Below are 23837 nucleotides of genomic sequence, written 5' to 3'. Positions count from 1 at the left end.
AAAGAGGTGATATAACAAACAGGTGGGGCCCAGAGCACTTTTAGGGCAGTGTAACTACTTTGTACACGTGTGTATAATGATGAATACACTTGTCCTAAGCCACAGGATATACAGACACCAAGAGTGAGCCCCAGTGTAGACTGTGGACTTGGGACAGTAATGGTGTGCAGGTTTGTTAATTGTAACAAATCACCACTCTGATGCTGGATGTTATAATATTGAAGTCTGCGTGTGTGGGGGCAGGGACTACACCGAAAATCTCTATACCTTCTTTTCAGTGTTGTTCTGAATCCAGCACTGTTCTCAAAAAAGTAGTCTTTTTTTTTTTTTTTTCTTTTAAAGGTGATACCATGTATAATCACTGGCAGGGTCTGAACCAATACCCAGTAACCAAAACTATCTTTACAGTGAAATTTAGGCTCCTTTATGCTAAGCGGGTTCAGCATAGCTTAAAAATAGCCTGAAGTCAGTTTGGGTCAGATTTTGCCTCCAAATGAGTTTACATCAAAATTACAAAAAATAGAGTAAAAATTGGATTTCTTCTGACGTCTTTGGATTTTTGCATTGTGGTTAAGAGAGAAATTCTCCATCCACTCTACCCTGTTTATACTGGCTGTTTATGAGCCAGTCTGCAGTAGCAGTGGCACAGGCTTTCTTGTGTGGTGAGAGGGCTGAGAACTGCCATCTCATCCGAGTGACCTACACCAGCACCCCCGTGCCCATGCATTCCACGGACCCTTCCTCGGGGTGGGCAGAGCTGCTGATGGTGCCAGGTGACTGACCGTGTGATGAGGTTAATCCCCTTTCCCTCGGCCCCCTCTGTCATAACCCGTCATAAAGCTGCCACTGGTTTTCAGAGCCAGCAGTTCACTGCTCTCATTTCTCTCTCTCTGCTCTCAGAAAAGGATAGCTTTACCCACACACTTCTGGGCAAATAAATGTCTCTTTGCTTTTTTGGGTAATCCTAGACTTATCGAAAAGATAAAAGTCAGAGTGGAGGTTTTGCTGATCACCAGAATGACCCAGAAAATAAAATGCCAACTCTCCTTATTTTTATACCCTCACGCTCAAGCTCTGATCTATTTCTCATGAAAGGGAGTGCTTACAGGTATCCTTTCTTTTCTGAGGTAGTCAGCTTGTTCCTTTAAGAGTAATTTTTTTTTTTTTTTAGTGTAAATATACCCCCAGGAATGTGCTACTCACATCAATCCCTCAGTGATTTTTAAAAAATAACTAGTCTCAACATTCATGTTCACTGTAGAGGAATGTTTTTATCTAGGAAAAATGGGAATCCAGAGGCAGATGGGACTTCTAGTCACATTTCTACTAGTAAGTGTCCATTCCACCCGAGGCAGGTGTGTCTGATTCTCAGGTGCATAAAATGAAGATGTTGAATTTGAGTGTGCAAAATGGGGCCTTCTTCAGATGGGCTTTGGAAGGACTGTGAAACCATTTCTAAGTAAAAGTGTATATGAGTTTTGACATGAGTGTCATAGCCCATGAAACTATTAAAAGGATGCATTTTTTTTTTTCTTTAAAATCTTTATGCTTTCATAAGCTTGAATCATCATATATCAGATTGGCTTTAAACAAGTATTGCTTGCAAATTTATGACAGCCTTAGATGATTGGATATTGAGTGTGAGGATCTCAACAAGAAATAGATGCTATGCCTGGTGACAGATAAAGGGAGGGAGGGAAGAAGGGAGGGAGAGATGGTAAACTCCGGGATATTTGAGGAATGTTTAATAAGTTATTTACAAATATTTACAAAAGCATTTATATCATTTGATAGCATATTACCAAAGCAGAAGAGATACTACAGTATGCAAGGGCTGAAAATGGAGAAGGAAGAGTCCTTACCACGCTTAGCCCTGATCTGGCAAGGGAAAGGTGCCATTACCACAGTCCCACGTAGAGTCATGAATTTGAAAGGAATGGTGACTTTTGGCCCAGAGTTGCCGCTATCCTGATGTGAACACTCAGAAAGAGCTGGAAGACAGATGCTCCAGCCATCACCCCTCCTCCCATCGGATTTCTCCCCAGGGCTCTGCAATAACCAAAATCAAAGGTAAGACAGAGTTGTCGTTCAGTCGCTCAGTCGTGTCTGACTTCTTGTGACCCCATGGACTGCAGCACGCCAGGCTTCCCTGTCCTTCAAAGAGACAGGGGAATCTATTGATAAGAGGCCAGCCTCCCTGAGCAGAAGAGAGCAGATCTGGGTGGGTAAACGGAAGCTATGCAGTCAAGCAGTGTAGAGTGAGTCAGATCAAGGCAGCAGGAGCCTGGAGACAAAACCAGTCTTGCCCCTGGTATGTGACCCAGACCTTCCCCGTGGCTCTGCTCCTTCATCCATCATCTAAGGGCGATGATACAAAGGCACCTTGGAGAGTTCCTTTCCGAAATGACCAATAAAAATGAGGATAAAACATTGTGCAGATATAAAGTGCCATATGGATGCTCAATGTTTGTAGTCATTGGTTTTAAATTCTGTAGGAGCAATGACAAAAGGCGGGGTGACATGTGCGCCAGTCTGAATGGCCCTGAGGCTCCAGCTGGGATAGAGCCAGCTGTGGAGAAGGGCACCTTGGCCGCTTCATGGACATTTCTGCAGAGTGAGGCCTGTCCTTGACACAGTTCAGTCAGAGCACAATATGGTTATGGGACTGTGTGTGTGTGCACGTGTGCTCAGTCATATCCCACTCTCTGCGACCCCATGGACTATAGCCCACAAGGCTGCTCTGTCCATGGAAATTTCCAGGCAAGAATACTGGAGTGGGTTGCCATTTCCTTCTCCAGAGGATCTTCCCAGCCCGGGGATCAAACCCATGTCTCTTGTGTTACTGGCAGTGGCAGGCTGATTCTTTACCACTGTGTCACCTGGGCATCCCTGTGGGACATTAGGACAACTAATTGATTCGATGACAGTATTTGTAACAGATGAGTCAAATCAACTATCCACTTCTCCCAATTTAAAAGCATGTCTTTTAAACTCATTGATGGGTGTATGGTACTGCTGCTGCTGCTGCTAAGTCTCTTCAGTCGAGTCTGACTTTGTGCAACTCCATAGATGGCAGCCCACCAGGCTCCCCCATCCCTGGGAATCTCCAGGCAAGAACACTGGAGTGGGTTGCCATTTCCTTCTCCAATGCATGAAAGTGAAAAGTGAAAGTGAAGTTGCTCAGTCGTGTCCGACCCTCAGCAACCCCATGGACTGCAGCCTTCCAGGCTCCTCCGTCCATGGGATTTTCCAGGCAAGAGTACTGTAGTGGGGTGCCATACCAGTGAGCACTAAATCAAAATACAGATTTCTAGGCGATAGCCCTGGAGACACTGACGCTGCTTATGAGGCATAGATTGTGGTGGCTCTGCAACAAGCTCCCCCAGGTTATTTTTATTTCCATGTTGGTTTGGGAAACATGATGCAGGCAAATTGTGTCTGTTCATTCTTCTCTTACAAGAGGGAATAATCTGGAGAGGAGGAGGAACCAATTAGGAGTGGGTTTATCACTTACTGAGGCGATGCAAGTTTCGGATCCAGACTATTGGCAGAGCCAGTGGTTGTAGACTGGATATTATTTGAAGGTGCTAAAAGATTCTGCTTAAAAAATGCCCCTTTCACTTCTATTACAAACCCAACAATCCTCACATGACTCATTTTTCTGCTTTAGGCCTTTAAAGCCTCCTGTTCAAGGGTAGTCATTCTCTATAAGCCAACATGGCAGATTGGAAAGGTCATTGGACTAGGAGTCAGAAAACTTGGTTTTGGGATTTATTGTATTTCTCACTTCTGCTCATCTGTCTCTAAGGTTACTGGAGCCTCAAGTTCCTTCTTCATAAAAAAGAGACATTAGCTTAGTAGCTTTCTGGGCTTTTTACTTAGTAGTAGTACTCTTTTGTCAAATTAAAGCTTGCTAAAGACCACCATATGTCAATTTAAAAATGTTGAGTTGTTTTAATTAAAAAGCAGGCAGATAACACAGAAGCCTGTGCTGCTTTCTTTTCACTGCTTCCATTGCAGTGCTTCCTCCAGAACCCTAGGATTCTACTACCCACATTTAGAAAATTGCTGCAAAAAGTGAGCTCCAGATTCTTCTCTTCATGTTTTAAAAAATTGTTTATTCTACTTGGATACATTTTAAACTATTAACAGCAATTGTATTTTGAGCCATCAGTTCAAAGTAGTTTCTCAGAAAATGTATTCATCTTTAAAAATCCAGAGAAAAATAGAACATTTAATAAAGATTCTGGGACTTCCCTGGTGGTCCAATGGTTAAGAATCCACCTGCCCATGCAGGGGTCATGGGTTCAGTTCCTCCAGGAAGATTCCACATGCCACAGAGTGTCCGTGCAACACAACTACTGAGCCTTTGCTCCAGAGCCTGGAAGCTGCAACTGCTAAGCCCACACGCCACAAACTGCTGAAGCCCATGTGTCTAGAGCCTGAACTCCCCAACAAGGGAAACGAATGCAATGAGAAGCCTGTGCACTGAAGCTAGAGAGGAGGACCCTCTAGTGGCAACTAGAGAAAAACCCGAGCAAAAGGAAGACCCAGTGCGGCCACAAATAAATACAATTAATTTAAAACATTTATAAAAAATAAAGATCTTTTGATGAAGCATAGGAGTTATTGAAGAAGGGACAAACTCAGAACAAAACCCCTGAGAAAGGGGTTGAATCCAACAGGCTGAGACATCCTGAAAAGTAATATGTCAGGGGCAGGGCATTCTAAGGGTAAATGGAAATAAGCAATATAGCAATAATAATATCATCATTTCTATAATTTTGTGGATTCCTAAAATATTTGCTGCCTTCTCCCTTTTTTCCTCATAACAGCTCCTCAATACAGGCACCTGTCCAGCCTCCGTGTTGGGGTTTCTCAGTCTCAGCACTACTGACATTCCGGGCTAGGTCGCTCCTTGTGGTGGGGACTGTCCTAAGCACTGTTGGAAGTTTGGCAGCATCCCTGGTCTCTACTCACCAGATGCCAGTAGGAACCTCTCCCCCAAATTGTGACAACCGAGAATGTGTCCGGACATGGGCCTGGGGCCCCTCCCAGATGAGAAACACTGGTTTCCATAAAATAATTGAAATATAGAGAAGCTATGAGACTTGATGGAAATGGTACAGCTGTTGAGTTAGACCGTTTGTTCCCATGGGCTCTTTCCCTTTGCAGTGTTACTTGAATGGAGCCATTCATACTTTGCATATTTTTGCTTTGCTTTTTATCTGCTCCTGGAAGCAGTTATATCTCCCAACCATCTATACCCTTTCCTGAAAATATACTTCTGAGACCTGTTTTCCAAAAAGAGCCGTGACTCTCTGCAGGGGAGAATTTAGGTCAAGGATGAGGTCAGGTATGCACACACTCAGCACTCCTTGCTTGAAGGTGTAGTTGCTATAGATTTTAAGCCCAAGGCTTTTGTGGGATGCTGGTCCTGACAGTTGATATGATTATAAAAGACATTCTTTGGTGTACCGTTAATTCAGCTGTCCTGAAGTGTTGATACCTCCTGCATGTTCCTTCTTTAATATTTTCTATTGAATCTTTAATGACCATTTAGAGAAATTAGCCATTAGTTAAAAAGCTCATCATGGTAATGAATTTCTCTACCCAGATTGATATCATGGTCTATAATTTTTAACCTTGATTGGTCTGGTATTGGAAAAGGAATTTATTGCTTTGAAGAGTTATTGGATCGATACACTTGGAATAATGTGTTGGGTAACCATGCCAACACAACTTACATACAATATTGGAAGGTGCGGTAGTTTTAAAATAATTTACAGAGAGATAATTAAGTCTAGTTGTGACAAGACAGAAGATAAATGATGATTCATTTGAAGCCTGCTGGTATTTCTTTCGCTGAAAAAAATAAGGCTAGTATAGCAAGCATTAAATCTAATAAATGATTCGCTGAACAAAATTCCTAGAGTATTTCCCTAAGAGAATTTCCCTTTATGTGTCTTCTTTCACATTTGAGCTCGTCTTACTCAGTCTCTTCTCAAGGACTTCAGGGCTCTCATTTTTTCTTCATGGTTAAAAGTACACAGGGGATAAATATGCAAGAGACCAGTGGCGGTCAGGGTCAAACATGGTGAAACCAGGATGATCTTTGAGCTTTTCCTTGGTTAACCTTTCTCCTGTTCAGTACCTCACTGCTTTCTCAATCTTTTTGTGTTTAACATGGTTCTTAGTTAATATCAACTACTCCCAGCAAAACAAATAAAGAACTCCAGAATGATTTTCTAGGTTGTACCCTTTGCCAGCATTTCAAGCTGAGATACTGCTATTTCTGGCAGTGTATGAAAACTCTATTAGGAGTATTCTGGCATGCATAATGTTAAGTGAATCATAATATTAAGTGAAGTTTCCAGAACTTCAATTTCCATATGTTCTTTTCCTAAAATTGTTTTGCCTAAAGTATCTGCATTTGAGTTGTCAATCAGTTCTTCTTTGCTACACTCCTTTTCCTCTTCCATCTTTACCCATCCAGAATCTTACTGTGGCTCTTTGCCCAATGTTCTTAAAAAAAAAAAAGTCACCAAATAAAGGGACACCTTAAAATACTGTTGAATATCTTTTTAAATCAAGACACCATAACCTTTACTTCCACCCATATCATTAAGAAAAGTTTGTCCAGTTCTACTTCAGAGTAAAAAACAGTTATAATAATACATTTATTTGTTTTGCATGATTATATACTAACAATAAGTATACTAAAACTCAATCCAAGTGAATTTTTTATAGCATCATAGAGCCTAATGCTTAGGGGAAGAAAAATGTGTACCTGTTGTTGCAAAGAAATAGAGTACGATAGGTGCTCATTAAAACTTTCAAATATTACATTAGAATAGAATTTTGTGGAATAAGTAAAATGAAAGTTTGAGTTGAGGTGTACAAATCAGGTGTAAAAATTTTCACGAATTTACCTAAAACGGTCAGGGTTGCATATCAAATTACTATGCTATTTACAGCCTATTGAATACATTTAAAGGATTGACTCTGTTACTTTGTAGGTATTTTCATGGCTGTTGTGAATATTTTTATTTTTTTTTTAAGAAACATAGTGTTGTGTTAATTTCTGATATACAAAGTAGTTCAGTGTGTGTGTGTGTGTGTTTGTGTGTCTGTGTGTGTGTACATATATATATGTATAGTTACTGTATGGTATTGAACATAGTTCCCTGCGCTACATGGTAGGACCTTGTTGTTCATCTGTTTATATACGGTAGTTTGTATCTGCTAATCCCGTATCCCTAATTTATCTCCTCCCAGCCCTCTCCACTTTGGTATCCATAAGTCTGTTTTCTATGTCTGTGAGTTTGTTTCTGTTTTGTAAATAAGTTCATTTATAGCATTTTATAGATTTTTTAGATTTCTTAGATTCCACATGAAAGTGATCTGATATTTCTCTTTCTCTAACTTATTTCGCCTTAAATGTTAGTCTCTAGGTCTGTGCATGTTGCTGTAAATGTCATTATTTCATTCTTGTTTATGGCTCAGTAATATTCCACACATCTATATATGTCACATCTTTATCCATTCATCTGTTGACAGATACTTAGGTTGCTTTCCTGTCTCAGCTATTATAAATAGTGCAGCTGTGAACATTAAGGGACATGTATCTCCTTGAATTATAATTTTTTCCAGACATATGCCCAGCAGTGGGATTGCAGGATCATGGGGTAACTCTATTTTTCATTTTTTAATGAATCTCTATACTGTTCTCCATAGAGGCCGCACCAGTTTGCATTCCCATCAACCGTGTAGTAGGTTCACTTCTTTCCACATCCTCACCAGCATCCATTATTTGTTGACTTTTTGTTACTGGCCATTCTGATCTATGTGAGGTGATACCTCATTGTCGTTTTGATTTTGTGGTTGGTTGTTCAGTCACTAAGTCATGTCCAACTCTTTGTGACCCCATGGTCCATAGCATGCCAGGCTTCCCTGTCCTTCACTTTCTCCAAGAGTTTGCTCAAATTCATGTCCATTGAGTCAATGATGCCATCTAACCATCTCATCCCCTGCTGCTCCTTTCTCCCTTTGCCTTTAGTCTTTCCCAACATCGGGGTCTTTTCCAGTTAGTAGCTCTTTGCATCAGGTGGCCAAAGTATAGGAACTTTGGCTTTAGCATCAGTGCTTCCAATGAATGTTCAGGATTGATTTCCTTTAGGATTCACTGGTTTGATCTTGCAGTCCAAGGAACTCTCAAGAATTTTTTCCAGCACCACAGTTTGAAAGCATCAATTCTTCAGTACTCAACCTTTTTTATGATCCAACTCATGTCTGTACATGACTACTGGAAAAACCATAGCTTTGACTGTATGGACCATTGTTGGTAAAGTTATGTCTCTGCTTTTTAATACGCTGTCAGACTTGTTATAGCTTTCCTTCCAAGGAGCAAGCGTCTTTTAATTTCATGGTTGTAGTCACCATCTGCAGTGATTTTGGAGCCCAGGAAAATAAAGTTTGTCCCTGTTTCCATGTTTGTCCATCTATTTGCCATGAAATGATGGAACCAGGTGCCATGATTTTAGTTTTTTGAGTGCTGAGTTTTAAGCCAGCATTTTCACTCTCCTCTTTTACCCTCATCAAGAAGATCTTTAGTTCCTCTTCACTTTCTGCCATTTGAGTGGTATTGTCCACACATCTGAGTTTGTTGATATTTCTACTGGCAATCTTGATTTCAGCTTATGATTCATCCAACTCGGCATTTTGCATGTTTTGATTTGTATTCTCTAAAAGTTAGCCACTGCTGAACACCTTTTCATGCCTGTTGAGTATCTGTCTATCTTCTTTGGGGAAATGTGTCTATTGAGGTCTTCTGCCCATTTCTTGATTTGGTTTTGTTGTTATTGAGTTGTATGGCTTTTTGTATGTTTTGGAAACTAAGCCCTTGTTAGTCACATTGTTTGCAAATATTTTTTCCCATTGCATAGTTTGTCTTTTCATTTTATTTATGTTTTCCTTTTCTCTGCAAAAGCTCATAAGCTTTGATTAGTTTCCGCTTGTTTATCTTTGCTTTTATTTCTAATGACATGGGAGACTGACCTAAGAAAACATTGCTGTGATTTATGTCACAGAATATTTTCCCCATGTTCTCTTCTAGGAGTTTTATAGTGTTATGTCTTATATTTAAGTCTTAAACCACTCTTTCTTTACTTTTGTGTATGGTGTGAACAAGTGTTCTAACTTCATTGATTTACATGTGACTGTCCAACTTTTCTAACACTATTAGCTGAAGAGATTGCATTTTCTCCATCGTATATTCATGTGCCCTTTGCCAAAGATTAAATTACTGCAGGTGTGTAGCCTATTTATGAGCTCTCTGTTTGTTCCACTGACCTGCAAGTCTGTTTTGGTGCCACTATCCTGCTATTTTTTATTACTGTAACATTGTAGTATTTTCTGAAATCTGGGAGGGTTATTCCTTCAGCTTTTTTCTTCTTCCACAGAATTTCTGTGGGAATTCTACATCTTTTATGGTTTCATATAAATTTTAGGATTATTTGTTTTAGTTTTGTGGAAAACTCATGGGTGATTTGATAGGGTTTGCATTAAATCTGTAGAGTGCTTTGGATAGTATAGCCATTTTAACAGTGTTAATTCTTCCAGTTCAAGAGCAAGGAATATCTTTCCATTTCATTGAATCATCTTCATAATTTCTTTTATCAGTGTTTTATAGTTCTTAGCATACAAGTGTTTTACCTCCTTGGTTAGATTTATTCTCAAGCTTTTTTTTTTTTGGTGTGATTTTAAAAGGGATTTTTTTTTTTTTTTTTTTTGCTTTCTCCTTCTGGTATTTCATTGTTAGTGTCAGAGAAGTGCAGCAGATGTCCCACAGGTGCTGAGCTTACGAAGCTGCTGATGGAGTAAATGCACACTGGTCCACTTCCGCTGGGACATGGCTGAGATTTCAGCTCCGCCTCCTCGAACTCTCCTCCTAGATTTGTAGAAGAGAAGCTGTGGAGCGAGTGGAGAATGAGGCCGCCTGGTAAGGCCTTGCCTCTCCCTTCAGCAGTGCACTAACAATGGGGCTGTTACGGCAGACCTGGGCTCCGTCCTGGGCTCCGTCCTGGACGCGTCTCAGGTTGGGGCTGACCACACTCCAGTCCCTTCAGCCAGTCTCTGCACAGCCAACCCCTGTTCCCTTCCCGGATCTGGCCCCTGAAGCCAGAGTTTTAGCATCCCCGTGTGCACCAGCAGACCTGTGTCTGGGGCTGGGCAGTATGGGAGCTGCCCAGGACCGGCTGTGCTGGCTGTTCTCTATTACACCTGCTGCACACTCCTCGTGGTCTCTGACGTTTGCTATGCGGGCCTCCCCCGTGGCTCAGCTGGTAAAGAATCTGCCTGCAGTGCAAGAGGCCGGGGTTCGATTCCTGGATCGGGAAGATAACTCGAAGAAGGAAATGGCAACCCCCTCCAGTATTCTTTCCCGGAGAATCCCACAGACAGAGGAGCCTGGAAGGCTACAGTCCATGGGTTCCCAAAGAGTTGGATACAGCTTAGCTCACCAACCAGAGTGACGGAACCTTTCCTCTTTCACTGCTCCCAGAGGCACAGGTCCCATCCCAATGCTTTTTTTTTTTCTTTCTTTAATTCTCTTTTGTCCTTCCTGGTTGCATGGTGATCTTTCTTGCAACTTTGGCTGAATGAGATCTGCTGGCGGTCAGTAGGTATTCCGTCAGAATTGTTCCACATGTAGATGTATTTTTGATGTGTTTGTGGGAAAGGATGAGCTCTACTTTCTTAACTATGGATTCTTGTAATATGCTGAAATATATATAATATCCTCATGATAATGTACGTGAGCAAAATGTTTCAAACCTTTTGCTTTATATCATGGATCACATCTTCTTTCAAAGCCTGCCTATCTTGTGACCTAGAACCCCATGGGATGTATACAACTTAAAAAAAAATTTGATGTCAACTAAAAGTATTAACTATACATGAAATATGTGTGTGTATTTGCCTTTAATAGTGCCTTGGAACTTGGAAATCATATAACACTTTTTTGCTGGTGGGTATTTTGTTACCCTTCACAAAATTAATTATATAATTAACTTACTACATATAATAAGTTAATTAACTTATTTTTATATATAATTAACTTACTACATATAATATAATTAACTTACTACACTGTGAATACTTGAAATTATCTGTGAAGGATCAAATACTTCTTCAGAAAATATGTCTATCCTGATTTTTATTTTTAAATTTAAATGTTACTTTTTTAACTTTTTAGTATTGCAGTTGTTTTAATTTTTAGGATTTCAAGTCTCTATATTCTGTATTACTTGATGAAAAGGTAAAAAGGCATCCTCCAATACTATGTTTTCTACTTCTTCAGTTCTTGAAGGAAATCAATAGAACTTCTACTACATAGAAAAGAGAGTGAGGAATTACGAATTAAAATGTTTTGGTGAAAGGTATTTTGAATTTTAACTGTCTTAAATATGGCCAGGGATTTCCCTGGTGTCTCAGTGGTAAAGAATCTGCCAGTGAATGCAGGAAATGTGGGTTTGATCCCTGGGTTGGGAAGATCCCCTGGAGAGGGAAATGGCAACCCACTCCAGTGTTCTTGCTTGGGAAGTCCCATGGACAGAGGAGCCTAGCCAACTACAGTCCATGGGGTCACAAAGAGTTGGATACAACTTATCAATTAAACAACAACAACAGCAAAATGTGTCCGGGCAACATGGAAGAAATGGATCCTAACCAGGCATAACTGGTGGTCCTAAGTCACTGCTTAAATATAGCCAGCACTTCATTTGTTTAATGACACACTCAAGTTACCGATACAGTAAAGATGGCAATAAGCATTTATTCATATCCTCTCAAGATGTTTTAGAGAAGGCAATGGCAACCCACTCCAGTACTCTTGCCTGGAAAATCCCATGGACAGAGGAGCCTGGTGGGCTGCAGTGCCTGGGGTCACTGAGAGTCGGACACGACTGAGTGACTTCACTTTCACTTTTCACTTTCATGCATTGGAGAAGGAAATGGCAACCCACTCCAGTGTTCTTGCCTGGAGAATCCCAGGGACGGGGGAGCCTGGTGGGCTGCTGTTTATGGGGTCTCACAGAGTTGGACACAACTGAAGGGACTTAGCAGCAGCAGCAGCAGCAAGACGTTTTTACCTCTGTGTAGAAATTAGTTGTTTTTAATTTTATGTGCAGTAATAAAATTTCCTTTTTGTTTTTAATCCATGGCCGTGAACAATTAAAAGTGTTACTAGACTGTTTTTAAATTGAATATATCTATGACTTCTCTAAACATTTGCTCGTGTGCCTATATGGAATATGGTATGGAAGACTTACACAAGTAACCCAGCAGACTCTGAGCTACTTAAAGGAAGGTAGCCATCTCATAAATCTTTGTATTTCTAATGCTTCCCTTGATAGTAACATCATAGTGTGCAAGAAATACAATCGTGTTGTTTCCTAAACAACATCTTCCCTCTAAGGACCAGTTTTAATATACCAGATACAAGTTTGCCAATACATGAGCGGCCCAAAGAATTGATGAAAATTATCAGTATCATTCATCATTGCTCAAAGATCTGTTTTCAGTTTTGCTATATAGACTCACCCCTAAGGTCAAAATTATAACAAGAACAACTTACGACTTCTTTTGGTTTTATTTTGTTTATTTTTGGCTGTGCTCGCTTTGTGGGCCTTTCTCTGGTTTTGGTAAGTGGGGGCTTCCCTGCAGTGTTCTGCCTTCTCATGACAGTGGGTTCTGTTGCGCTGGATTCTAGAGCTCGGGCTCTAAGACACTTGAGCTCCAGTAGTTGTAGCACAAGAGCTCAGGAGTTGCTGTTCTCGGGCTCTAGAGCACAGGCTCAATAGCTGTGGCGCACGGGCTTTTTAGTTGCTCCATGGCGTGTACGATATTCCCAGACCAGGGAGCAAACCCATGTCTCCTGCATTGGCAGGTGGATTCTTTACTGCTGATCCACCAGGGAAGCCCTGCAGCTTCTTTTTAAAAAGCAGTTGGTGAGGTAGCCAGATCAGGTGCTTCAATATATTCTACTTATTTGAACTGGCAAATGATTTACAACCAAGGACAATAGCAAGTAATCGACAAGGTTTTAATTCTTACTGTTCTCCCTGGTGTCACCTAAAATCAGGTTGTGGTATCCGTGTGGCTCAGACAGTAAAGAAGCTGCCTGCGATGCAGGAGACCTGGGTTTGATCCCTGGGTCAGGATGATCCCCTGGAGAAGGAAATGGGAACCCACTCCAGTATTCTTGTCTAGAGAATTTCATGGACAGAGGAGTCGTGGGCTACAGTCCATGGGGTCACAAAGAGTCAGACATGACTGAGCGACTAATGCGTGTGGTGCCCATGAAGATGGAATTTATAGATTATATATATATGAAAGTATACACACCAGCATATGTATATAATTGTGCTTATGTAATATTATATATAATACATATATCTTTGTCTATGTTTCTTAGTCTCTGCCTGTTCGTAGGAAAGGATACCACATATATGTATGTGTGAGTGTGTATATATACACACACTCAAAAACTTATGTATATAATTATGCTTATATAATATTATATATATATATATATATATATATATATATATATATATATATATATATCTGCTTATCTATTTTCCTTAGTCTCCGCCTGTTCATAGTAAAGAAAACCATTGTCTACTTGGACCAGATCTAAACTTTGAGATTGTTCAGAGAGGGGGAAAAAGCATTGCAGAATGTTTGCACTCTGCTGAGGAAAGATATCTTATATGCACCTGCTGATGTTTAAATAAGACCTTTGTTTGTCAAAACATATTTTCTTGAGTTGTCATAAATTATACTACATAATGGTTTGGGTCCCAAGTTCAACCTATAAACGCTGTGCTCACAGCTGGCAAATCTGTTCCATTTTGCTTCTGGCTTACAGCCTTTCATTTTATTTAAGGATCACATCTGCTCAGAACTGGCACTGGGACACAGACTTGAGAAACCTGGTACACTGAAGTTAAGCCTGCCACCCTTGCTAACTCAATGTGCCGAGTTCTGAGTTTTGGTACACCTCCCCCCACCCCATCTAAGGACATACACCCACCCACCCACCCATACACACACACGTTTTTTCTTTCTCTTAAATGGCCATTTGGGCAGAGTTGGTTGGTACAACTTACACTAGTCAGTAACACTACAAAATCTGAGTTTGATTTATGTTCTCCTAATTTTTTTTTAAAAAACACACTATGGTTGCTAAAATGTTTATGCTTAAACAATAACTGCAACCACAACATAAAATCCTATGTCCGAAAGTCCTCTTTTATTGTTAGGGAGCCAAAAGGAGAGGTCTGGAGGATAAGAGCTTCAGTCTTCAAGAAATGAGATCTGGAATATCTAACCCATTTTGCAGATCCAGGATGACCCATTGTCCTTAGAAGAATGAGATAGTGAGTTAGTTCTCAAATGATACTGTAAGTCAGGTTCAGAAATGAAGAAACTCTCCTCCATGGTATCACAAAGCAGATATGATATTGACCATCATCACCCTGTTGATTTTACAGAGAATCTCAGACCAGATTTTCAGGAAGCAAATGCATCTCTCAGCTTCACACCTCATACATCCTGAACTGCAAAGCGGGTGAACCAGTCCCTTCTCCAGGGGATCTTCCAGACCCAGGGATTGAACTCTGGTCTCCTGCATTGCAGGCAGATTCTTTACCACCTGCTGCTGCTGCTGCTAAGTTGCTCCAGTCGTGTCCGACTCTATGTGATCCCACAGATGGCAGCCCACCAGGTTCCCCTGTCACTGGGATTCTCCAGGCAAGAACACTGGAGTGGGTTGCCATTTCCTTCTCCAGAGCATGAAAGTGAAAAGTGAAAGTGAAGTCGCTCAGTCGTGTCTGACTCCTAGCGACCCCATGGACTGCAGCCCACCAGGCTCCTCTGCCCATGGGATTTTCCAGGCAAGAGTACTGGAGTGGGGTGCCATTGCCTTCTCCATTTGCCGCCTGAGCCACCAGGAAAGCCTGCAAAGGGGATGAGCTTGGTCTAAAGAAGGACACTGGTGAGACTGAGTACCAGGTTTCCAAGCTTTTTGTGATTCTGTTCGATCTCAGGAAAAAGAAAAATCATTTACCCTAAATACCTACATGAATGTGGCATTTCACCCCTGCTGTAGGGACCATAAACAAGTTTAAAGAGTCTCCGACCTCACAAAGTTTATTGTCTGGATGCGGAGGGTGTATACACACACACACACACACACACACACACACATATATACATGAAACAGTAGCAGAAAGACATACATGGGCAAAAAGAGATGAGAAAAGACTAGAAGAGAATGTTACTAAATTCTCGACCACATAAACCAATTTCCAAGATAGTAAACGTTGTAGGGAAGTGTGATCACCAGGGCAGTAAAAGCATAGAAAATGCCATGGGCCTTGAACAAAACCTTGAAACATAGATAGCTTATAACTAAGCAAAATAAAGGAGGCCTTTCTGGTTGAGGAAAAAGCCAAGATCTGGCATGTTAGATGTTCAGTAATGAGACAAACTGACCTTAGCAGAGGGTACTTGCTATAATGTTCTTTATTATTCTGTTTAGTTTCCCAACTTTCCTTTAGCAAGTCACAGCAGAAGTTTGGCAGGATACAGACCCCTGGACCATGAAATCAAAGGTGAAAGTGAGTTTAATGTTGAGTAGCCATCCTGACAAAATGCATGTATTCCAAAAACAATGGTATGCCTGCATGCTAAGTTGCTTCAGTTGTGTCCAACTCTGTGCAACTGTATGGACTGTAGCCCACCAGTCTCCTCTGTGCATGGGATTCTCCAGGCAAGAATACGGGAGTGGGTTGCTGTAGCTTAACTCTTATTTACTACACACTGGGTTACTCTTCTAAGGGTTTTACATCTATATTAACTCGTTCTACTCCTCAATGAATCTGTGACATAAATCTATCATTTTACCATTTTACAGATCAGGGAACTCAGGCACAGAGAATTTAAGTAACTTGCTCAGAGTCAAGCAGCCAATTAGTGGTAAAACTAGAACTCCAGGCAGAATTCCTTCCGCAGCCAATCTTTCCACTCAAATACTGCACCCAGCAAGATGCTGCAGAATATTGTGTGCATCTCACAAAACTATCTCTGATATGATCCACAAGCTTCTTTGATTGCTAAATGTCTTTACATTTTATCTAGTTCTTTTTAAAAAGATCTTTTCTGGTTTCCCTCTTTCTCTCTGGTTTAGACTTTTATCACAATCATTTTAAACTTAATTTTTTTTTAATATCTCTGTGTGATGAATATTAACTAGTCCAGCTTTGTGCCTATATATATATATATGAGTTTGATAATTTGGTTTCCTAAATCAGATACATCTGTTTTACCCTTTCCTTTTCAGTACATACAAATTCTAAAAAGTGATTTGTAATCCCTATTCTTAGGGAAAAAAAAGTTATGAAACCACTCTGCCTAAAATTAAATCCGGCCTTTTCTTCCCATGCAACTTTCTCTATAGTCTTGTTCAAATTACTTAACTTTTCTGTACTTAAGTTTTGTTTTTTTTTTTTAATTTATAAATTGATGTAATATAACCTGCAATATAGGTGATTTTCAGTCTGGGGCAGATGAACCTAGCTCCTTTCAGGAAAGAAAGCACTCAAAGATTGAGCTTGAAGGTATTCCCACTAGCCACTTTTGGGGTAACTCGAACATCAAAAAGAATAATGAGTCTAATTGATTTTAAAGCACTGAGCAAATGAAAGTCTATGAACTCAAATGTGATAATCAAAGAATAAAATTCATTTGCCACCCTGGGAGGTAAATCTTCTACCAAATCTTTACTCTGAAGATTTGCTAATGAAGGCGAAGGAATTAATCATTTACTTTGTCTTTGAGGGAGAAAAGAGATTTGTGTTCAAATGGATAAGAGGAAGGTCTTTTTTCCCCAGCAGATAAATGCAGAAGAATAGAAACCAACATTATGCACCCTTCAGTGAGACAATGGGCCAGGAAGGATTACTGGAGTGAAGAAGTGGTTTCAAGGTAGGATATTTACATGCCAAAGCTTTACTTCACAGAGCACTTAACTGCAGAGGAGGCAGGGGAACTTCACAAGGAACTCTTAGGTCACCTCTCCTAACTGTGAGCTTGTTATGCAGTGTAAATGGTGCAGCATCACTCTTGAAGTAATCTTGTCAAAACTACCTCAATCTAAATAAATCTGTTGACCTTATTTCCAGTTGACAGAAAATAAAGGGATTAAGAATTCAAGAACAAGAACACTTGCCCTAAACTCTTCCAAGAAATCAATGTCATTCTTTTTTTTTTTTTTGACATTTTCCTCATAAATTTATTTCTTCTTTTGTGGCTTAACATGTAATCTACCCTAGAGAATGTTCCATGTGCATTTAAAAAGGTAGGGAGTTGGGGTGGCTGTGCTAGAGTAAAAGAAACTAAAAAATACAGCAACCAAATGCAGTATGTAAACTCTGGTTGAATCCTTGTTTTAAAAAGAAAGTATAAAATATATTGTTGTTGTTTAGGACCTAAGTCATATCTGACTCTTTGAGACCTCATGGACAGTAGCCTGCCAGGCTCTTCTGTCTATGGGATTTCCCAGACAAAAATACTGGAGTGGGTTGCCATTTCCTTCTCCATAAAAGATAAAATAGCTTTATGCAAAATTACATATGCAGCAGAGGTATAAGAGCTATGAATGGAATTTGGCGTTTGAGGAAATTTAAATATATAATAGACACTGAGCCATATTAGGAAAAACATTTTCTTAGATGATAATAGAATTGCGGTAAAAAAAAAATAGCTTTTTAAGAAGGTGCATGGGAAATATTTAGGTGTAAAATATCATGATGTCTAAAATTTGCTTTCAAATAGGCTATCAAAAATATGTTGTACATACACACGATAAGGATGGTGACATGTATGTAAATAAAGATTGAATCAAAGTGGTGGGTACATTCATGGTTATCCTGCTATTCTTTCAACTTTTTCTCCGTATCCGAAATTCACAATGAAAAGTTAGCAGGAATGACTTCAAAGACATAACAACCAGTTGAAACGTGTTATCCTGATATCTCTTGAATTAGATAACACAGTTGTTTACTCATTTATCAATTTAAGAAGCTTAATAATGATAAAAATCAACTTAAAATTATTTTATCAATAATAGATGATAAATTCTTTCATAGTTGCAAAGGATCAAAGAAACTCAAGACCTATAGTTTGAATTCAAGACCTATAGTTTGACTATATGGTCAGTTATAGCCATTCTGAGTGGACTGGTTAGAGAGAACACATTCAGAGCAGTCTCCCTACATCTGCTGGGTGAATTTAATCCCTCTCCACCTGAAGGGTCTCAGGTGTAGGCATCCTGTGAGTGCTGAAAGAGAATAGTCAAAGAAAAGAACTCCTTTAGCTGTTATAAAAGGGGCTAGGGTAGGTGAGTGAGCGTGCTTTTGTGATACCCTAGTATGAGAACTAGATTGTTAGTTGATAATTCAGGAAATATTTGTTTACCTAATCTTGTGACAATACATGTAGAGAAATATGAAACGTGACGTACTTGGTATATTGGTTAATGTCTTCCTCTTCTAAATTTGAATAATCTGATTTTATTTTAATAAATTTGTATGATAAAATCATCAAGCCTGTGGAAGCCACCAGTTTACAATTCACGTTTATATTCAGTGAAGAAGTCGTTGTTGTTGAATCACCATATTGTGGCCAACTCTTTATGACCCCAGGGACTGCAGTACGCCAGGCTTCAGTGTCCATCACCATCTCCCAGAGTTTGCCCAAGTTCACGTCCATTGAATTGGTGATGCCATCCAACCATCTCATCCTCTGTCGCCTGCTTCACCTCCTACCCTCAGTCTTTCCCAGCATCAGGGTCGTTCCCAGTGAGTCAGTTCTTCACATCAGGTGGCCTAGATGTGGATCAGTCATTTCAGTATCAGTCCTTCCAATGAGTATTCAAGGTTGATTTCCTTTAAGACAGACTGGTTTGATCTCCTTGCAGTCCAAGGGACTCTCAAGGGCCTTCTCCAGTGCTACAGTTTTAAGGCATTGATTTTTGGGTGCTCAGCTTTCTTTATGTCCAACTCTAAATCCATGCGTGACTAATAGAAAAACCATAGCTTTGACTAGATGGACCTTTGTTGGCAAAGTGATATCTCTACTTTTTAATTTGCTGTCTAGGTTTGTCATAGCTTTTCTTTCAAGGAGCACACGTCTTTTAATTTCATGGCCACAGTCACCATCTGCAAATGGCTGTTTAATCATAAAGGTCTATTGGGGATTTCTTTTTATTTTAATGATGGTTAATATTCACATCCTTTTTGTTTCACTTGAGGAGTCATGATATTTTTCAGTTGACTTTCTTGGAATATGAAACACCTTATTGAACTGCTGCCCTGGGAAGATATGTCTGCCTAAGGTTGCTTCTGAACCTCCATGGAATCCTTTGTACCTGCCAAGTTTTCTAGGTTCACTGCTCTGTATAAGGACCTGTTAGAGGAGCTGGAGGGCTCTTGAACTTTTGATGCTGATAGGTCCAAGAAATCTTTTGGCTTTATAAGTTCTTTCCACAGTTGCTAGACTGTGTCTATTTTTCAATAAGAGCATGCTGGGATATCCAGAGAGTATGTTTGTATATAATTCAGAAGACAGTCTCTTTTCCTACTTGTTGTTTTGTAGTTCTTTTGCTTTATTTTTTTTTATTTCAATTTGTAGCTATCTCTGATAAGACACTTGGTGTATTTAACTAATGTTATAGAATGGAAGCTAAATGGATGTTTTCAGTCTTTCCCTTTCTTAGTAGACCATGATTTTTCAGACCCAAAATTCTACTAAGGGGGAAGGCAAGAGTTCATCTTTGTATTTCCTTTATTTAAGGGGATTGAGCTCATTTACCCCATCCTCATATCCACCTGGGACTCACCCCTAGTTTGTGCGTGTGTGTGTATGTACGTGCTCATCTCAACGTGTATTCTCCAGTCTACTAATAGACTAGGATCTTTGGTTCATTTATGATTTTCAGCTTCAGAACAGTAGCTGCTTAATCAAATTACATTTCTCTTTTTAAAAATTTTTATTGGAATGTAGTTGATTTACAATGTCATTTTTGACAATGTACAGCAAAGTGATTCATATATATATCAGATAAGATCAGATCAGATCAGTCGCTCAGTCGTGTCCGACTCTTTGCGACCCCATGAATCACAGCACTCCAGGCCTCCCTGTCCATCACCAACTCCCAGAGTTCACTGAGACTCACATCCATCGAGTCAGTGATACCATCCAGCCATCTCATCTTCTGTCATCCCCTTCTCCTCCTGCCCCCAATCCCTCCCAGCATCAGAGTCTTTTCCAATGAGTCAACTCTTTGCATGAGGTGGCCAAAGTACTGGAGTTTCAGCTTTAGCATCATTCCTTCCAAAGAAATCCCAGGGCTGATCTCCTTTAGAATGGACTGGTTGGATCTCCTTGCAGTCCAAGGGGACTCCAACACCACAGTTCAAAAGCATCAATTCTTCAGCGCTCAGCCTTCTTCACAGTCCAACTCTCACATCCATACATGACCACAGGAAAAATCATAGCCTTGACTAGACGAACCTTTGTTGGCAAAGTAATGTCTCTGCTTTTGAATATGCTATCTAGGTTGGTCATAATTTTCCTTCCAAGGAGTAAGCGTCTTTTAATTTCATGGCTACAGTCACCATCTGCAGTGATTTTGGAGCCCAGAAAAATAAAGTCGGACACTGTTTCCACTGTTTCCCCATCTATTTCTCATGAAGTGGTGGGATCAGATGCCATGATCTTCATTTTCTGAATGTTGAGCTTTAAGCCAACTTTTTCACTCTCCACTTTCACTTTCATCAAGAGGTTTTGAGTTCCTCTTCACTTTCTGCCATAAGGGTGGTGTCATCTGCATATCTGAGGTGATTGATATTTCTCCTGGCAATCTTGATTCCAGCTTGTGTTTCTTCTAGTCCAGCGTTTCTCATGATGTACGCTGCATATAAGTTAAATAAGCAGGGTGACAATATACCACCTTGACGTACTCCTTGTCCTATTTGGAACCAGTCTGTTGTTCCATGTCCAGTTCTAACTGTTGCTTCCTGACCTGCATACAAAATTCTCAAGAGGCAGGTCAGGTGGTCTGGTATTCCCATCTCTTTCAGAATTTTCCACAGTTTATTGTGATCCACACAGTCAAAGGGTTTGGCATAGTCAATAAAGCAGAAATAGATGTTTTTCTGGAACTCTCTTGCTTTTTCCATGATCCAGCAGATGTTGGCAATTTGATCTCTGGTTCCTCTGCCTTTTCTAAAACCAGTTTGAACATCAGGAAGTTCATGGTTCATGTATTGCTGAAGCCTGGCTTGGAGAATTTTGAGCATTACTTGACTAGCGTGTGAGATGAGTGCAATTGTGTGGTAGTTTGAGCATTCTTTGGCATTGCCTTTCTTTGGGATTGGAATGAAAAGTGACCTTTTCCAGTCCTGTGGCCACTGCTGAGTTTTCCAAATTTGCTGGCATATTGAGTGCAGCACTTTCACAGCATCACCTTTCAGGATTTGGAATAGCTCAACTGGAATTCCATCACCTCCACTAGCTTTGTTCCTAGTAATGCTTTCTAAGGCCCACTTGACTTCACATTCCAGGATGTCTGACTCTAGGTCAGTGATCACACCATCATGATTATCTGGGTCGTGAAGATCTTTTTGTATAGTTCTTCTGTGTATTCTTGCCACCTCTTCTTAATATCTTCTGCTTCTGTTAGGTCCATACCATTTCTGTTCTTTATCGAGCCCATCTTTGCATGAAATTTTCCTTTGGTATCTCTGATTTTCTTGAAGAGATCTCTAGTCTTTCCCTTTCTGTTGTTTTCCTCTATTTCTTTGCATTGATTGCTGAAGAAGGCTTTCTTATCTCTTCTTGCTATTCTTTGGAACTCTGCATTCAGATGCTTATATCTTTCCTTTTCTCCTTTGCTTTTCGCTTCTCTTCTTTTCACAGCTATTTGTAAGGCCTCCCCAGACAGCCATTTTGCTTTTTTGCATTTCTTTTCTATGGGAATGGTCTTGATCCCTGTCTCCTGTACAATGTCATGAACCTCATTCCATAGTTCATCAGGCACTCTATCTATCAGATCTAGACCCTTAAATCTATTTCTCACTTCCACTGTATAATCATAAGGGATTTGATTTAGGTCGTACCTGAATGGTCTAGTGGTTTTCCCTACTTTCTTTTATGTATATGTACAAATTCAGATATATATATATGTATATACATATATATTTTCATTTTAAATTATTATAAGAGGTTGAGTATAGTTCCCTGTGCTGTACAATAGGTCCTTTTTGTTTATCTCTTTTATATGCAGCTGTATATTTTAATCCCAAACTCCTAATTTATCTCCCTACCTTTCCCCTTTGGTAATCATACATGTGTTTGTGATTCTATTTCTGGTTCATAAATAAGTTCATTTGTATCATACTTTTAGATTCTATGTATAAGCAATATCATATGATATTTGTTTTTCTGTCTGATTTACTTCACTTAGATGGATCTAGAGATTATCATACTGTGTTACTACAAATGGCATTATTTCATTCTGTTTATGGCGAGTAATATTTTATATATATATCTATCTCACCACCTTTTCCTTATCCATTCATCTGTTGATGGGCAGTTAGGTTGCCTTGGCTATTGTAAATAGTGCTCCAGAGAACACTGGGGTGCATGTATCTTGTTGAATTATAGTTTTCTCTGGATCTATGCCAGAAGTGGGATTGCTAGATCATATGCTAACTGTATTTTTAGTTTTTTAAGGAACTTCCATACTGTTCTCCTTAGTGGCTATACAAAATGCCATTCCCACCAACAGTGTAGGAGGGTTCCCTTTTCACCACATCCTCCGTGGTTCAATGGTAAAAATCTGCCTGCCATGCAGGAGACGTGGGTTTGATACCTGGGCTGGAAAGATCCCCTGGAAAAGGAAATGGCAACTAACCCAGTATTCTTGCCTGGGACATCGCATGGACAGAGGAGCCTGGCAGGCTATAGACCATGGGTCACCAAGAGTCGGACCCAACTGAGCGACTAAACAGCGACAACTCCAGCATTTATTATTTGAAGATGTTTTGACAATGCCCATCTTTTAAAGTTGAACAAATTAAGCTTAAAAATCATTTTTTGTTTTTGTTGCTCTACCAAATGGTGTAAAGAGTAGAGCACTCTTATGGGAGAAGCTGTTGACAAGAATTGTTTGTGTCAGAAGAGAGAAAATTTTTCGATAATAGAGTAGAAAAAAAAATCAGTCTGTACTAGCAAAGTAAAACGGAGAGGACAGGAAGTAAGAGAGGGAGGGAGAATGAGAGCTTCGAAGTGTTTTAAAATATAATGTATTAAAAGACAAGTTGAAGTTTTAGTAAGACCAACAGATTTAAGAAATAACTGTTATTGAAAAGTTGTTTGTGGCTCATAGACTAGAGATTTGGGCACATCCAGCCATGGGAACCACCCAGAGAGGCAGAAATGGTGAGTAAGACCCTGTATTGTGTTTTTTTTTTTTTTTTTCAGAAGGATATGCAGGCAAGGTAGGCAGGTTTAGGACTGCTAGTTTGAATAATTTCAGTGGGCTCTAAGGCATTGGGTCTGGTTCCAAGTTGTCCGGCAAGTGGTCCTGGGGTGGATAATGGGCCAGCATGTGAGAATCTGATAGAGGGGGCTCTGGGTTGGTTGGTTTGTATTCGAAAAGTGCACACTTCACACTCAGTGAGTTGTTTCCTGTCTCTAGGGGTTGACTG

At 40.0% G+C, this 23837-nt stretch overlaps 1 long non-coding RNA gene across 3 annotated transcripts in view; it reads left to right on the top strand.

The window, feature by feature from the left end:
• LOC132343791 (uncharacterized) overlaps positions 1-23837 on the top strand; it is a 324973-nt gene that overhangs the window by 195532 nt on the left and 105604 nt on the right. For 2 of the 3 annotated variants that reach the window (XR_009492753.1, XR_009492752.1), the window contains exons 2-3: positions 1795-2070; positions 16956-17049. The exons of the other annotated variant lie outside the window; for it this stretch is intronic. This is a non-coding gene — a long non-coding RNA (uncharacterized lncRNA). The remainder of the gene's footprint in view (positions 1-1794; positions 2071-16955; positions 17050-23837) is intronic. 3 annotated transcript variants of the gene reach the window in all.

The sequence above is a fragment of the Bos taurus genome, chromosome 24 (genome assembly GCF_002263795.3).
Source record: "Bos taurus isolate L1 Dominette 01449 registration number 42190680 breed Hereford chromosome 24, ARS-UCD2.0, whole genome shotgun sequence".
In the NCBI taxonomy this organism is placed as follows: domain Eukaryota; kingdom Metazoa; phylum Chordata; class Mammalia; order Artiodactyla; family Bovidae; genus Bos; species Bos taurus.
The sequence above is the reverse complement of the archived record's forward strand: the minus strand, read 5'-3'. Positions and strand labels throughout refer to the sequence as shown.